This window comes from Podarcis cretensis (assembly GCF_951804945.1).
Source record: "Podarcis cretensis genome assembly, chromosome: 16".
NCBI classification, from domain to species: Eukaryota; Metazoa; Chordata; class Lepidosauria; order Squamata; family Lacertidae; genus Podarcis; species Podarcis cretensis.
The window spans coordinates 33,453,910-33,471,607 of record NC_137186.1 but is presented as its reverse complement, the minus strand read 5'-3'; the positions used below and the strand labels follow the sequence as shown (position 1 = coordinate 33,471,607).

Sequence of the window (17,698 nt, the reverse complement as noted above, 5' to 3'; positions counted from 1 at the left end):
CTGTGTTGGCTTCGAACCTCATTCTGGGCAAACAGGCATTGGGGCCTAAGGCAGAACCACAACACTAAACTCTGCCCAGGTGGTGGAATTGTTGTACCCGGTGCTGAATCATTCCCAGGTGACTTGTGGCAAACACCTGATTCGCAGTTCTGCCTAACAAACCTTCTACATCTCGTTCATGGCAACCGACTGGATTTCCTTCAGGGAGGAAGAGCATGGGTACATTTAAAAAGCATGCACGCCATATGTGCGTGTGGTCATCCTGCATAAATCCATTTTGCTGGGTTTACACATGGCATTAAGTTGTTCTAGGTTATGGCTTCCCAGTGCCCATATGCTGCTTGCACATGCAGCAAAACAGGCACATTGCACACACCTTCCTATGTAATCCATCATGTTGCAAGTGGCTCTGAACTAGTAGTTGCCAGCATGGTGCCAGTGAGTGCCATGGTGCCCTTAGTGTCTAACACTGATGCTTGCAAAACCCAAAGCACTCCCTCCCTCAACTACCCAGATGTGTGCCCATGGGCCTATAAAGGTTGATGCCCCTTGGCCTGAGCAATTCCTTTGCAGGTTAGTTGCTGCACTTAGCCTTGCCTTTACACTGTGTATACCCTCCCTTGACCTCTGTCTGTGCTTTCTTGCCCATAACAGGACCCCATAGAATGTGGGATACAGGCAGGTCAGAATATGGTCCTCTAGTCTAATCTTAGTCTAGTGCAGGGGTCAGCAACCTAAGGCCCATGGGGGTTGTTTAACCGGCCCACAAGCTGCCCCAAAACCGAGCCATCCGCTCGGCGAGTCCCCCCACGCTGCACTAAACTAGCTTCCATGGCGCCGGAAATTGTGTCTGCGCAGACTCTGAAATCATGTCTGCGCGGATGCTGGAAATTGCGGGCGCGCAATCCAGCCCACAGAGTGATCTCCGCTGGAGTGAACCAGCCCAGGTGAGGTAAACCTTGCTGACTCCTGGTCTAGTGGCTAGGAAGGTAAAGTGAAAAAGAATAATCAGGTAAAGGTATGGGCAACCTTTTCTCAGCCAAGGGCCAAATTCCCTTGAGAGTAATCTGTGAGGAGGTCACATGGCAAGGAGGGGTGGGCAGGGCCAGAGTAAAAAGTGAGCTAGGGGCACCCTGTTTTCTCTCTCCCTGACTCTCTTTTTGACACCCCTTCTCACCCCTTCCCTTTTTCCTTCCCACCCATTGGGCTGGCATGGGAAGGACAGATTGCTGTCACCCAAGAGACCAAACCAATTTCTTGCAGAGGGCTTTTTGATTGACGGGTGTATGGAATTAGACAGAGGTTGACAGGTGGCCAACCTGCAATCTAGAGATGGTTTACTGGGAAAGATAAGCCGAGGATCATTGAGGTCTGCCAGCACATCTTCCAGCCCCTGCTCATCAAACTTTACAACTTTTGGGCGTGTGTTTGTGTGTGTGTGCGTGCATGCATGCTGTACAACACCCCCCCCCCCAAATGTAATGTGTAAAAAGGCCCTGAGGTCTGCTTCCTCTGAGAATTCTATGTACAGTCAAGAAGGGTGGGGTTCATAGTTTTAGGACACTTTGTTCTTAGCATGAGCAGCTAGTACAGTTTTCATCTTCCTGCTCTCAAAGCATCGTATGTGGATGTTATCCTATATGTGAATCTTGCCTGTGGTAAGATTCTGAGATGAATTCTCGGAAACTACAGATGTGAGGGTGGATAAATTCGTGGGTTGAACTTCATTCTGTCGGTGAGTAAGCAGACGCACATGTGATTCTCATATCCAAAGATAAAAGGTTTCCTATAGAGCAGGGGTGGGAAACCTCAGCACTGGGGAGGACCAAGGGCAATCCTTGGTCATGCCCCTCTCCAGTCCTGCTTTGTACCCCAGGTGTTTTTGCCTGGCTGGAACATGTCATTGAACTCTGATACTGCCTCAGGCTTGCCTGCATGGATGATGGAGAGGGGTGTATCTGAATGTATGTGAATGTAACCTACTGTGCAATGGCAAAATTTAGATTTGTTGCTCCAACCACCACTGGCGTGTGACCCTGGGAAGGTTGCCCAGAAGAGGATGTGAAAAAGATCCCTGGCGCCTGCCAAGGAGAGTTCTGGGCTTTTCATGACACATTAATTGTGGCCTATTAACCCACAAATTTGGAATAGATTTCCTATAAAACAAAACATTGTACATTGATGGAGATGATTTGAGTGTTTTAGTTTTTTTAATTGCATTCTTGCTTTGTTATCTTAAGGCCTTTTTTCAGTATGTGCCTTTACTTTCAATGGCCATAGGATGATGATAATAACAATAACAATAACAATAACAATAATAATAATAATAATATATTTATTTATACCCTGCCCATCTGGCTGGGTTTCCCCAGCCAATCTGGGCGGCTCCCAATCAAATATTAAATAAGTAATACAGCATTAAACATTATAAACTTCCCTAAACAGGGCTGCCTTCAGATGTCTTTTAAAAGTAGGATAGTTGCTTATTTCCTTGACATCTGATAGGAGTCCTCCACACCAGCCCGCCCCCTGTCCCCCAAGAACAGTATGTCTGTCTTGTCAGGAATAAACCTCAATCCATTAGCCGCCATCCATCCTCCAACCACCTCCAGGCATTCACATAAGACCTTCACTGCCCTCACTGGTTCTGATTTAAAAGAGAGGTAGAACTGGGTATCGTTATGATGATTATTATACCTTAGGGGTGGGTGTATCCTCAACGGTCCCAAGAATTCTCAGTTTTACCATTCTAACTCTTGAGGCAGCCAGACTGGTACACTTTCAAGTATTGTGGGTTACAACTTCTCTGACTTGTCACCTGTTCTGTGACAGTCTTGTAAGAGCCTTTCTTTGCATAAATAGGATGCAGCCATTTGCCTTCAGCAGTAAACAGGTTTTGCAGACATGTCCTGCACCGGGTTACTGTGGCCTTTTCTTCATGTTTTTAGCTTCAAGCTCCAGCGAAATGTGACTGCCACAACTTCCTTTTATAACAGCTTGGTCATCTCCCAGAAATTATGCCATAATGAGCTTTGGTTTATATGTTTTACCTGTCTCCTCATTAAAGTGCTATCTTTTCAGAAGAGGCGCTTTGTGTGTTGAAATATTGCATGCTTAAAATGAAGGCAGGTTTATAAGAATTTAATGTACTTGGGAGCCAAGGTTTTGCAGCTTTATGGCGTGGATGTTGTAACAAAGGACTTTATGGGTAGGGTGTGCTATATTTTACCCAAGCAGTTGCTCAAGGAAGGGAAAAGAAAAAGAAAAAGAAACCTTAAGCAAAAGCCTTCTGGTCACGCAGGACAAACTCTTTGCACTAAACAGCCACACCCATTTGGACTGTAAGGTAAAGGTAAAGGTACCCCTGCCCGTTACGGGCCAGTCTTGACAGACTCTGGGGTTGTGCGCCCATCTCACTTAAGAGGCCAGGGGCCAGCGCTGTCCGGAGACACTTCCGGGTCACGTGGCCAGCGTGACATCGCTGCTCTGGCCAGAGCCAGAGCCAGAGCCAGAGCCGCACACGGAAACGCCGTTTACCTTCCCGCTGGTAAGCGGTCCCTATTTATCTACTTGCACCCGGAGGTGCTTTCGAACTGCTAGGTTGGCAGGCGCTGGGACCGAGCAGCGGGAGCGCACCCCGCCGCAGGGATTCGAACCGCCGACCTTTCGATCGGCAAGCCCTAGGCGCTGAGGCTTTAACCCACAGCGCCACCTGCGTCCCATTTGGACTGAGCCGGTATTAAATCCATTGGTCTTAAACAACTATATATCCTCCCTCATGTTTGAACCCTCTGCTATGCCAGCTTGCTTGTTTGAACATGAGGCTGAGGATGTAGTGAATAATTGAACCACAACCATTACTGGTTTGCTATTGTGAGACACAGCTGACGTGCTGTATATCAGCATTCAGTAGGAACAGGGAAGGTGCCTTATATCAGGTTGACTGTTCCTCAAGCTCAGTGTTGTCTGCTCTGACCAAGTTCCACTCTCCAGGGTCTTGCCTATCATCTGCTTTCCTGATCTTTTTCTCAAATGGAGATGTCAGGGACAGTAGTGGCCAGCATGGTGGGGTGGGTGGTGCTCCCCTGACCTCAGTCTGTAGTGTTGCTGCTGCTTACCAGGAGGTGGATAGAGAGGGGAGAGAGAAAGTACACATGGTGCAAACTCAACAGTGGGAGTGCTGGATTAGCTCAGTTGGTGCATTTGCAATGAGCCCACCTCGTCCATTCCTCTCTACCTCGCATTAAACAACAGTGATGTTGCCGACTGGAGGTCATGTTAGCTCTGCTGCATCACCACACTTGCTGGTTGAAGACTGAACCTTGGATTCATTCATTGAATGAATAAGGATTCATTCAAGGCCATGTGCTCTACCAGACTACTGCTGAGTTATAGTTCCTCCTTTTAATGTTGCGCGTTAACCATATAACACTAATGGAAGACCACTGTCCCACTCGCCATGCAGGGTTTGTGATTGTTCTTTGTGTGTAAGAGACTCTGACATGTTGGCCTCCTGTCTGCAGTGGTAGATTCCAGACGCAGCTTTGCCATCTCAGTGAGAACTAGGTCTAATTGGAAAAGAGAGTGGAAGGGAAACCTCCAGGGTTGATGTTGTCAAATTTTCGACAGAGGCTACAAATGGTAGTGGCAACTGCACAGTTCCTCTCTTAAGAGATATCAAAGGCTTTGCACATACTGTTATCTGACAGCTGTTTTAACACTGTTGACAAACCACCTGCCTTGTTTTAATTAACTCCTATAGGGAGAGTGCACATGACCTGCAGAAATCAGACGCACTTAGGTAGTGGGAAATATGTTGCACCACTGGAGGAATGGGAGACACCCCTGGTGATTGGTGTTCTGTAACAACTGGCATTCATACTTGAAAGAGGGACAGTCTACAAATGGTGCCATTACTAAGTTCAGTGTGCTGGTTTTGCTGTATATACAGATTTGAGTCAGGCTACCCTTGAAAGATCATTTTACCCCTCTCAATCAGTCACTGTGCTCTGCAAGTGGTCGCCTCTTGCAGGCAGTGTTAGAAACTTGGATATATAAGCTAGGTGCCAAATGGTTCCTTAAACCAGGGTTATAGTCGCCAAAAAGGAATGCCTAGTTGCCATTTGGGGGTCAGTTGGCTTTAAAGTCCTATTTTTCAGTACGACTTTTGGTTCCTGAAATTTGTTTTGATTGTGCAGATAAAATGTCACGGATTGAATTCTACAGGATGTGTTGTTAGTGGGTGAAAACAGGCACGATCCAAGGATCCCTAGGCATGCACCTCCAGATGGTGGAGACGTCAGGTGCCATCCTGGCACCCGGGCATCTTCACTTGGTTGCAAGTGGTCGATAGCCAGGTGCAAAATGTGACTGGCAAATTTTGAGTGCTGCTTGTAGATACCATCCTATTAGGAGGCCTGTTTCACATATTGCAGGAATTGGGCCTTCAGTGTGAAGGACCTACCCTTTGGAATTCCCTCCTGTTATCAGTTAGGCAAGTGACATCTCTGTTGTCATTTTGGTGCCGACTGAAGACTTCTTCCAAAAAGCCTTTTAATACATTTCTCAGTCTGTGTCTGTATCGGGATTGTTTTTAGACATTGTAATGGTTTCTCATTTGTGTCTTTGCCTCCCTGGGCTTCTTTGGGAGGAATGGCAGGATATAAATTAAATTATAGCATTACTCTTACTGTTGTTATTGTTATTATCATCAACAACAATTTCTCACTGGTACTTCACTGGTGGAATTGACCATTTTTTATATTAAAAAAATAGGTCCCACTTGCCATTTGTTGTAGATGCCAGTCTACACACTCTAGTGTAGTGGTTATCATGTTTGTCTCACATGAGAAAGGTGTCAAGTTCCTACTGCTCCATAGTTCTGTGGACTCCAGTGTGAATCCTAACGGCGCTGCTGCTGGCTGGGGAGGTAGGGTGCACCTCTTGCCACACCCACACTATACATAATTTTAAATAATATAGCAGTTTAAACAGTCATGGTGTCCTGCAAAGTATATTGGGAACTGTAGTTTGTTAAGGGTGCTGAGAGTTATTAGGAGATTCGTATTCCCCTTACAGAGCTATAATTCCTAGAGTGGTTTAACAATCAATTCCTCTTCCCAGGGAACTTTGGGAATTGTAGCTCTGGGAGGATAATAGTGGTCTCCTAACAACTCTCAGCCACCTTCCCCCATGGACAAACTTCCAGGTGCCATGTACCTGTAGTGGGTGATGCCAGAGGCAAGACTGGGTGGAGCAGTGGCTGTAACTCTTTAACAGTAGGCTACATTTGAGATAACAAAATTCAGAGATTTTTACATCCCTCCTGCCAACATCTTTCTTCCATCCATACAAGCAAGAGGCACTATCACAGTTTAGGGATACATTCCAACCTGACGAAAGTTGAGTTTTGAGGGCAACAGGGAGAGGAGGCCTGGGAGGCTGCATTCAGCCCACAAGCCAGAGGTTCTCTATCCTGGTTATACTGATTTAAGATGAGGCGTAAGTTAGGTTATTGAACTGCCCTTATGGAATATTCACACAACCAGTTTGCACAAGTGTATCTAGTAATGGATTCAGTTTCAGGGTTCATCTGATGTACGAATTCATGTGTGATCTGGTGCCAAGCTTCTCTTTCCTTGCACCATGCAAATAATTTTGCTGTTCCTAAAAGTGAGATCTCTGTTTTTATGTAACGCTGGGCATTGCCACATATGACCCTGGGTCCTCTTTGAAACTCTTGCCCCAATCCTAGCAGTGGTGGATTTCTCCTTCCCTCTTTTTCTGATCACTTTAATGCCTGAGAGATCTGTCATAAAGACTGCAAGATACCCTCTTTTTAAGGTCCAAGGGTTCTGCATTGTTGTTGGTGTGCCAGCAGATTTTCATTATATTTCTCTGCAAAACAAAACACCAACCCTAGCTTCATTATAGGGAGGGAAGCATATGGGCCTCATTAATGAAGAATTACTGTGCTCCATCTCATTTTTGCAGCTCACATGAGGGAAAGGGGAAAAGGAAGGAAGAGGAGATATTTTCTGTTCTTTTGCTTATTCTTTCCCCTCAAAGAGAGGGAGAGAGAGATGCCTGCCAGCCTCTGGCTCTCTAAATTGGTAATGGTTTCTGGAAGGCATCCAGGCTGTTGTAAATATGAACTTTTGTCAATATTCCCCAAGCTTCCATGGACTCTGGGGTGGGCTTTATTAGCTGAAGGTCACTCCATTATGTTCCCCCCTCTCCTGAGACCTTTGATTCTTTTCTGAAAAGGACAGCCGCCATCCAAGGCCTCAGAAGCCAGCTTTCCCTTTAGCAGTGCTGGAGCTGATAAGCCTAAGGAGCATATTTCATCTATCCTCCACTGCTCTGCAAAGACAAATGGTATTTATAATCCTGGTTTCTTCTGGCTGAACAATGGCAGAGAGTGGTGGGTGGGAGGAGAGAGGGAGCGTATGTAAACACACTCTCCCCCCCCCCCCCTAGATACAGGCACACGGAAATGACTATCTTTAAGCCCCTTCATCCATTCAGAGGGCCTCAAGGTCTTTGCTTGTGACACCTTTGCAGTCACAGAGGCTGCCCCATTAGGGCAAATGGGGCAGTTCCCCACCTGCTTGCCTTAGAAGCAGTCCAGAGGGTGGTCCTCCTGGCTGTCAGCTTTCTCCCCCTTAGTCTCAATGTTGCCTTTGTAGATCTTAACAGAGAGGAGGACTGGGAGGGGGGGACCTATAAGTAAGAGGCTCTGCCTGGCAGTGGCAATAGCTCTACCTAGTGTTGGCCTCCCTGCCTTCCACCCCACCATTTTCAGTGGGAACCAGCCCCCACTGATTTAAAGGAGCCAGCAGTGCTGTTCCAGCCCCCACCCCACTGCCAGCATATGCCCATTCAATGGAAAAGACCCATACAGTTGGGCCCCCCACCCATATATTTGAGTCCTTTAAATGGTGTCCCAGCCAGGAGAAGCCACTGCCAGATAACTGGCCCCCACCCAGCTAGGGTAATCTCATTAAAGGATTGCCATATTGGCAGAGACCGGGGCCCGATATTAATTTAAAGCCAACGTGTGTTTAAAGCAGGGGTGGCTCTGTTAGACGGCACCTCCCATCAGCCCTAGTTAGCAACACCAGTGGTCAGGGATGATGGGAGTGGTAGTACAATTTACATCTGGAGGACCTCCCATCCCTGTTCTCTAAGCAAGTACAGGATTTCCATTCTGTTCAAGGAGGAAAAGATGATTTAAGGGGAGGAGTAACTACTGCATGCAAACAAGTGGAAGTGAACAAGTCTTGGTAGGGTTAGAATTGGATCAGGTTACTGGAGAGGAGGCAGCAGGTATGAGTGCGGGAAGCTGAGGTCGCAAGGGACTTTTTGCTGTTAAAGAAGGTAGATGTCTTCCTCTCTTTGTAGAATTTCCTAGCTTATTACTGTACACTGAAATTGGGAATCAATCAGGCTTTGGTGGAGAGGAGGGAATTACCGTATTTTTCGCTCTATAACACGCACCAGACCATAACACGCATGTAGTTTTTAGAGGAGGAAAACAAGAAAAAAAATATTCTAAACGAAACAGTGGATGTATGATTTTTGTGGTTCATGCAGTGGCCACAGACATGTGATCTGACAGTGAGTTTGGAGTAGCCCAATGCAAAAATCCTGAGGATCCATGTGGATCCATGCTTTGTAACCATGTTTTTGCACCACTGCGACTCCAGGCAACAGTGGGTGTGTGATTTGTTTGGTGCAAGATGTAGCCATGGACATGCTATGTGATCTGATGGTGAATTTGGGGTGACCCGGTGCAAAAATCCTGAGGATCCATGTGGATCCGTGCTTTGTAACCACGTTTTAAGTGGGGAGGGAAGGAAAAGCACTCAAGGGACAAGGAGCATGCATGGGGTGTGTGGAGAAGGATGCTGCTAATAATGCTATTTAGCAAGCTGAGTGGGGAGGAGAGAGGGACAGAGAGCTTGCTTGCTTTAAAGGAGCCAACCTCTCCCGCTTTGCTCCTTTAAAGCAGCAGGCTCTCTGTCCCTCTCTCCTCCCCACTCAGCAGCTCTTCTCCCGCTTTGCTGTTTCAAAGCGAGCCACAGAGGAGGGAAGGAAGGGGAACCATGGATCCTCTGCTCACGACTGCAGCAGATCCCCCCGCCATCCGTAGGCGTTCGCTCCATAACACGCACAGACATTTCCCCTTACTTTCTAGGAGGAAAAAAGTGAGTGTTATGGTGCAAAAAATACGGTATATTTCTCCAAACTACAAGAAAGAAGATTCCACCTAAACATTAGGAAGAACTTCCTGACAGTAAGAGCTGTTTGACAGTGGAATTTGCTGCCAAGGAGTGTGGTGGAGTCTCCTTCTTTGGAGGTCTTTAAGCAGAGGCTTGACAACCATATGTCAGGAGTGCTCTGATGATGTTTCCTGCTTGGCAGGGGGTTGGACTCGATGGCCCTTGTGGTCTCTTCCAACTCTATGATTCTATGATTCTATGATATTAAACTTGAAGGAAGGGGGAAACACGGGTGGCCATCAGAGTTTGTGGGAGGCGGGGGGGGCAGTTCTTGCTTTTTTTCTCTTCTGTAACATTGTGGGTTCTCTTTAGCATGGGATGAAATTCAAAACTTTTGTTTGCTCTGTTGGAAAACTTAAGAGCTGCTTTTCTCAAGCAGCAGAGTAATGGGGATGGGCTGGTGGGTGGGAGAACAGCCTGAAATTGGATGTGTACGTTCATGAAAAGGAGGGTTTTTATTTTTTTTAAACGCTAATACCCTCCATTGTTCTGGTGGCTGCACTCTTTGTATTGCTTTACTTAACACAAACAAAGAACCCATAACCACTGCGGTAAAAATATAATCCAAGCATTTTAAGTCGAAACTTGAAAATCCCACATAAAGGTGTGTCTTTTAAAGAGCAGTTTAAGAATTGCCTAAACAAGCTCAAACAGACTGTGCTAAAGAAAAGGAATACCTGGTGGTGTTCTCTAGAAAGGTATTGAGGCATAGGGAAAGGTGTGTGTGTGTGTTTCATTTATAGCCCACCTTTTTCCAAGAAGCTAAAGGTGGTATACATGGTTCCCCCCTCCTCATTTCATCCTCAAAACAACCCTCTGAGGTAAGTCAGGCTGAGAGGCAGTGATGGGCTCAGGGTCACCCAGTGAGCTTCATGACTGAGTGGGATTTTGAACCCTGGTCTCCCAGGTCCTAGTCTGCCCCTCTAACCACTACAACACACTGGCTTTCTGTCATTCGGCGGCAGCATGTAGAAGCAACAAGGATGACTATTAAGGGGTTGTCATTGAGGACACATCTGCATGATACATTTAAAATACCATTATATTATTATTATTATTATTATTATTATTTAGAAAAGTTTTTAATGTGACATTTTAATGTATTTTTAATTTTTGTTGGAAGCCACCCAGAGTGGCTGGGGAAACCCAGCCAGATGGGTGGGGTACAATTATTATTATTATTATTATTATTATTATTATTATTATTATTATTATTCCACTTTAACATTTATCCTGGGAACTGTAGCTTGTTATCTGTGCTGACAGTTGTTAGGAGACCCCTATTCCCCCCACCCCCCAATAGTGCTTCAATTTGAAGAGTTTCCTGGAAAGAAGGCTTGATTGTTAACCCAATCTGGAACTGTAGCTTTGGGGGGGTAATAGAGGTCTTCTATTTTTAAAAAACAATTTAAACAATTCTATGAAACCAAAAGTCAGTGCAGCTTTGAAATCAGTGGTTAAAATATGCTATTTTAAAAGGTTCAGTCCACCATCTTGATTTCAAATGGTATATTCAATTGTATCAATACAGTGATGTAAACTGCTCCTTGAGCTCAGGAACCATCATGCAAAATTTGGTTAGGATATCTTAAGAGTTGTCAGGTGCCAGGCGAACAGACAAACAACTTTCCAAACTACATATATTCCTTAGAGACTTTTTTTTATTTGTCACAGACTTAGCCACAGTAAATTGTATATCTTTCTAAGCCAGTTTTACTTGCTATCCAGCATTTTCAGTATATTGCAAAGCCTAATCTTAATTAACATATCTTGTAGTTGTATAGATTGAAGAAACCTTTAAAAGTAATAAAATTTAACGAAAATGTCACATTCTTTAAAATAATTAGGTCAGTGGGAAGACTTGGCTGTAATAGCCAACGAACAGAGAGCCATTCCTGAAATAAATGCTTCATAACCTAGCAACATTCTTTACGTGCTTCTTAGAAGTGTTTGAGAAACCAACGGGTCACTTCTTTTGCCCAGAGTGCATGTTCCTTCTTGCACCTGAACAGGGAAACAGGAAAGCAGGGAGGAGAACAACACAGAGTGCTTGTGAGTTCCTTTCAAGAGCTTTGCCCTGAGGGCACCCCTTAATGAGCCATCTCATTCTATCCAGCTCCAAAAAGAAGACAATAGTGGCAGGTGCTTTCCATTGTCCTTGGGCAACTTTAATCTTGATCCATTCTTAATCATCTCCAAGGATTAGGAAAACAAAAGGTCTTAGCATTAGTTCTCTTCCACTCCCAAACTTCAGGTAATTCCATTCGTATGTTGCATCTCTGAATCAATTGCTGTGCTTTCCCCTCCCTACACCCCCAGACATATAAACAGAAGGGGGTTAGGGTTATGTTGCACCACACAAGTGTTCCTTCACACTTGTGCTAGGAGTGGATGGAGCTATTGGAGGAAATTGGTCCTTCTCCTTGTGCTGACCCAGGCCTGTCTTGTTATTCAGCCCAGCTGTGTTTTGATCTTGGAGGGTTGTTTGAAGATTAAATTGAGACATCTTTTGTTAGTATTAAGTGCAGTAATTTTGAATCTGCTCAATGTTATTTAAGTGTGGGAAACGTTGACTGCCTGGCCCATAGGCGTCTGAAGTTGCCATTATGCAGCTGTGCTGCTTCCAACATTTGTGATAAATATGTAGGCAAATAAAGAGTGCAAAGGCATGCTCTAAAATCATTTCCATTTCCCCCTCCCAGATCTCCAACTGTGCCTCCTGCCCTCCCCTGTCATTTACTTTTCATGTGAAAACTTTCTTCAAAATCAGTACAAAGAAAGTATTAGTGTATGGCTAAGCAAAGGGTAACAGCTGAGCTTGTTGGAAGCTCAGGAATAGGAAACATGTACTGCATGCAGGAAGCCCCAACAGAGCTGGGAAAGACTCCTCTGTCCGAAACCCTAGAGCTGAGTTAGATAGACCAGGCACGTCCAACTCCCAAGAGACTGCAATCTACTCACAGTATAAAAAGACCAGCTGTGATCTACTCATTGTCATTGCCAGGAGTTGTTGAGCTTTTCTGTTTTCCATTTCTTGGTTGTACTTCATGCCACGATCGACCTGCGACACCCCCACAACTGACTGGTCGATCGCGATCGACCTGTTGGACATGCCTTTTGGACCAATAGTATAAGATACCTTCCTCTGCTCATTGCTGGTTGACCATGATTACCATTCAGTAGCTATTCCATACACACAATGGGAATGCTTTGGGGGCAAAATCACTTGGCTGGCTATTTCTGTGCAGCCCTTGTGGGACAGGCAAATCTCAGAAAAATTAACTTCATGCTGTGTTAAGAGTGGGTGCCTCCAGACTGTCACTCCTTTTGGTTGAGATTCAATCACATGCCAGTAAACTCAGATTGCACAATTAGAGTTGTCCTGTGCAACAAGCCCACTTCCCCCTAATACCTGACGTTTTGTGATAAGGAAGGTGACTGGAAAATTCACTAGAAGTGTGGCAGAACATTTGCTTTGATGCAACGGCATCCGACCTCCCCGCAAACAAATAAAAATCTTCATTAAATAGCCAACATCGTCCCATCTTCCTGCAAACAAATCAAGATGTCTCTCTGTGTGTATATGAATTATAGGTGTTTGTATGAGAATGCAAATATTTTATATGGGTTTTTAATGGTATGGTGTATTTATGGTTTTGTTTTTAAATGTAGACCTCAGTTGGGCGTGATTTGGTGGGAGTGGCGGTGCAGGCCAGCTTGGACCCCATGGTGGCCTGTGGACCAAAGGTTTCCTACTATGTGCTAGGATAATCACGCTAAGAGTTTTCACTGCAGGACAAAGGTAGAAGAAGATATAAGGGTGAGAAGCTGCCCTTTGGAGACATACTTTAAGTGGAGTACAGTGGTACCTTGGTTTACAAACATAATCCGTTCTGGAGGTCCGTTTGTAAACCAAAACAGGTTGTAACCCAAGGCGCTCTTTTGCAAATGGGGCCTCCCAAAAAAATTTGTTCGTAATCCCCCCAAAAATGGGTTTGTAATTAAAAAAAAGGTTGCAAACCGGAACATGCACTTCCGGGTTTGACGTGTTTGTAATCCAAAACGTATGGAAACCAAGACATATGCAAACCAAGGTAGATCGGTCATGTAAGGTAGCCATACTGAGCCTGAGGTTTTTTCCCAGCACAGAACCTTCCAGGTCAGGTTTCAGAATGGGCTTCTTGAATCTCCCTCTTCCACCCCCAACAGGCATGCGTGCAAAGTTATGCTGCACCACCAGCTTGTTTGGCTCTCTTGTGGTTTAGAAACAATATGAAGTTCAGCAACGCTACCCTTTTTATGTGGGCTAAGCATACAATATATTTGAAGACATAATAGTGCTGCCTGCCAAGAAGGAAGAACAGCCACAATAAATAATGCTCCACCTTAACTGAATAGCTCCTTGGTTAGTGCACCTTCTGCTTTGTTGTGTTCAGGCTTCCCATCGGCGTTTTAACACTCTCACACTTAGAAGTCACTAGCTAGGCAGTTGGTGATGGTTGCAACACCTCCAGTTGTTTTCATTACCATCCTTCCCCTGGAGAAGAAGTGGCACAGAAAACCCAGGCTGATGCTGTGTATGTGTCTCTACTGGGCATTTGTCATGTACACACACGTTCCAATCCACACCCCTTTATTTTTGCAACTCAGTAATTCTAGGCTACCCAACAATGCACCCTCCAGGTATTGTGGGCTACAGTTCCCAGGGTTCTCGAAAAACAGCCATGCTAGCTGGGGCTGATGGGAAAAGTAGTTCACAACATCTGGAGGGGGGCACCATGTTCGAGGACTTGTGTGCTTTTGACTGCAGATCTGCTAAGGACAGGAGCCACACAGGCAGATGGGTGGGGACAGAGCAAACCACAGCTCTGGCCATATCTGTTGTTTCTTTCTTCTGCCCCCCCCCCCCATTTTAAAATTGTCCTGTGTTAACATGCAAGAGCCGTGCTGCCGATCAGACTAATGGCGCCTGCCACATTGCAAGTATGCAGTCATTAGTTGGTCCAATTCATGCGCACGGAGCTAGGCGGGCAATGTGTAAACGCATGGGGACTCAGGAGGGAATAGGAGGCTGGGCTGGGGAAGGAGGGAGGGGGAGCCCAGTAATATAGTGACAATGCAACATAAGGTAGTTGCGCTGGAAAACTTTCTCCTTCATTAGCAGGGATCTGTTGAGTTTCTGCTCACATTAGGGTAATTAACACTAGTACAGATTGTTGAACATCTGTGCAGTTTAACTATATGGCTGGCTCCCAGGCTTTTAACAAGGTTGTATGGAGCCAAAAGCGGAGCAGAATGCAAAGCCCACACAGTATTCATTTTACCAAAATTAGTATTTCTGGATGAAAGCTGATGTTGCAGCATGACAAGGATAATTTTTCCCCCTCTGCTCTGGTCCGTTGCCAAATTGGCTAATGATCTGAGATTAGTGTTAATAAATGTATATTTTTAAAAGGGGTTTTTTTGTTACTGTTCTGAAGTGGAAGCTTCTTTCCATTTTTAAACATGTTTTTTCTTTTAACCTACGTGGGTGTTTTCTGTTTTAATATGCTTTTAATGATCTACAAGGAAAACCCCTAGAAGAAATTGCTCTTGGAGCCTCTGCAAGGGGTGGTTTTTTGTTTTGTTTTTTGCTTGCTGGGATGTATCTGTTTTATGATCTTGACAGCAAAACTGCTGTTTTAATTTTTCTAGTCTTGTAAATGCCTGTATGACTGCATCTAGCCGTTGCTGTGTACACTGGGAATGGCTTGTTTAAGTAAAGAATATAAACGGCTCTGTGTTGCAGCTGAGTACCTTTGAATGCATATGCAAGATGGCTTAGAATTAACAGCTGAAAGAGATCGAGCAGTTTTGCATCCATGGAGGTCCCCGTGAGGAACTTAAAATAAGCATTACAAGAAATAGAAGGTTGCAGCTGAAAACAGCGGCTCCATGTTGAACAACCACTTCCAGAGTACAGCATTTCCCATGACCTGACACCATTGCACCATTGGCTGCAGCAGCCAGTGATGCAAAGCCACACACACATCAGAAACATAGCATGGCAATGTCCAGCTGTGCAGTGTGTTGTACGAGACATTGCAGTGTGGTGGGAAGCTTGGCACAGGGCTCCCATTTTTTATTGTGGGCCAGCAAATCAGCATTTAGGTTTAAGACTGATATGCCTTGAGGTTTGATCTGAAGTCTCAGTGTTTTAGACTCCTCCTCTGGGTCTCTAGTGAAAGATGTAAAAACTTAGGTTAAGGAGTCAGGGTGATGGGGTTAGTAGATAACTCTCAAGAGAGTTTGTTGTTGACCCTACACTCTTAAAACATCAGACTTCACCCTTGAGCCACTATTCACAGCCAGGCTTTGCCCCCTGATTCAACCCCCCATATGTTTAGAGATTACAAGGCTACAATATGCCCCTTCAGCTCTGACTGCAAGGCTCAGCTTCCTGGATCTCCCAGGGATGGAGCTTCAGAAGATCCTACGTAGGATGAGAGCTGGTCCTTCTGTGCAAACCCCATCAACGCGCCACATACTACTGCTGTTATATTGGAAGTAGGCAGTGTAGTGGAAAGCCATTGCACACAAATGGAAACAGCTGATTTGGGTCAGCGTTGGACACTGCCCTTGCAACACACAAAATGGTGTTTGACCACAGAGAGGTAGCTACTTCACCCATCTCTGAGTATCTGGACTACTATAGCAGTTGCAATATAGTAGTAATAATTTAGAACAGGAGTGCAACAGATGGGCAACATAGCAGATCAGATCCATGCCGATGGCAGTCTGCATGCTTGCTGCTTATGAGGTGAATTCAAAAAGCACTGCTGTTGTTGGTGTTAAGCTTATTTGGAGGAGAGAAAAGAAAAAATAGCTAGCTATCTCCTACTTCGAGCACATATGGAGCAAATTTGCTTTAAGGATGAAGTAGAAATGTAGATTTATATAGTCACATTTCCCATGAGACTAATTCCCTTAACAGCCTTGGATTTGACAGTGTACACAGAGAGGTGTGTGTGTGTGTATGTGTGTGTGTGTATAAATTGTAGAGTTGGAAAGGACCCTGTGTGTCATCTGTTTATGCCATTCGGCTGTCATCATGCCAGAGAGGTGAAAGGCCACGTCTAGAGGGTTTGAGAAAGACAGTGAGGTCCACTCCATGCAATACACGAGTAACTGAGCAAATAAAGCCTGACATTACAATTCGTGGACAACAACTATATCTGAACTTGACAGGAGTCAATATCCCTCTGTGAGCCTCCTCAGCTCCAAACCATTTGCGGTTATCTGACTGTTTTCAGAAAATTGTTTTAGCACTGCGCTTGCCATATTGATGCCTAGAAATGCCAAAGGTTTTCCATTTTGAATAAAAGCATTCCTTCTGAACTGCATCCCCATGGAATGTGATAAATTTTCCATGCCAGCTCAACAATGCGCTATCAACCAGGCATCAAGAGTTCAAACACTGGAATCTACTTTACACTGAGTGAGGCCATTGGTTCATCTAGCTTGGTGTGATCTACACTGAGTGGCAGCGGCTCTCCAGGGTTTTAGGGGGAGATTTATCCCAGCCTTACCTGGAGATGCTGGGGATTGAAGCTGGGACCTTCTGCATGAAAATCAGATTATCTAATGGGCTATATGGCTTTTACCTTGCTCCATTTACTTTTGAAACGTTGAGCTGGTATTTGGAGCCACCTTTATAAATGAAGCAAATTATATAAGGGATTCCCCACCACCACCAAATATATTTATACACAAGGAAAGAGTTCTTCATTCTTGGGCCTCCAGGCACTGTTGGACTACAACTTCCATCATCCACTGTCAGTTTAGCCAGTAGTCAGGGATGATGGGAATTGTAGTCCAACACTTTCACCTAGGGTCTTTCAATGAAACTGAATGTTGGGAGATTCAGGTCAGACAAAAGGGAAGTAACAGGATGCATATGACATTCACTACTGCAAGATGTAGCGATGGCCACCACCTCAGATGGCTTTAAAAGAGGATTAGACAAATTCATGAAGGATAGGGCTATCAATGGCTACTAGTCATAATGATTGTTTAGTATCTTCCTTTGGTTTCTGGGGAGCATAAGTGAGTATGTGGGAGTTGTGCTGTTGTGCACCTGTTCTGATTGTGGGCTTCCCATTGACATCAGGTTGGCCACTGTGAGAAGAGGAAGCTGGACTAGATGGACCCTGGGGATGTTCCAGCAGGGCTTTTCTTACAATGTGGACTGTCTGCTTAAGAAAAGCCTGCATGTAAACAGCTGCTGATGTGTAGGCTTCCCCTGTACAGTCATACCTCTAGTTGCGTTAGGTTCAGGTTGCAGATTTTTGGGTTGCAAACATGGCAAACCCGGAAGTGTATACTTCTGGGTTCCGCCGCCTGCGGAGAAGCGTTCTGTGTGCTTCACGCATGCG

The 17,698-nt window shown here is 45.1% G+C and overlaps 1 protein-coding gene across 12 annotated transcripts in view; it reads left to right on the top strand.

The window, feature by feature from the left end:
* FBRSL1 (fibrosin like 1) overlaps nucleotides 1-17,698 on the top strand; it is an 827,250-nt gene that overhangs the window by 657,550 nt on the left and 152,002 nt on the right. The gene's annotated exons all lie outside the window — the stretch shown is intronic.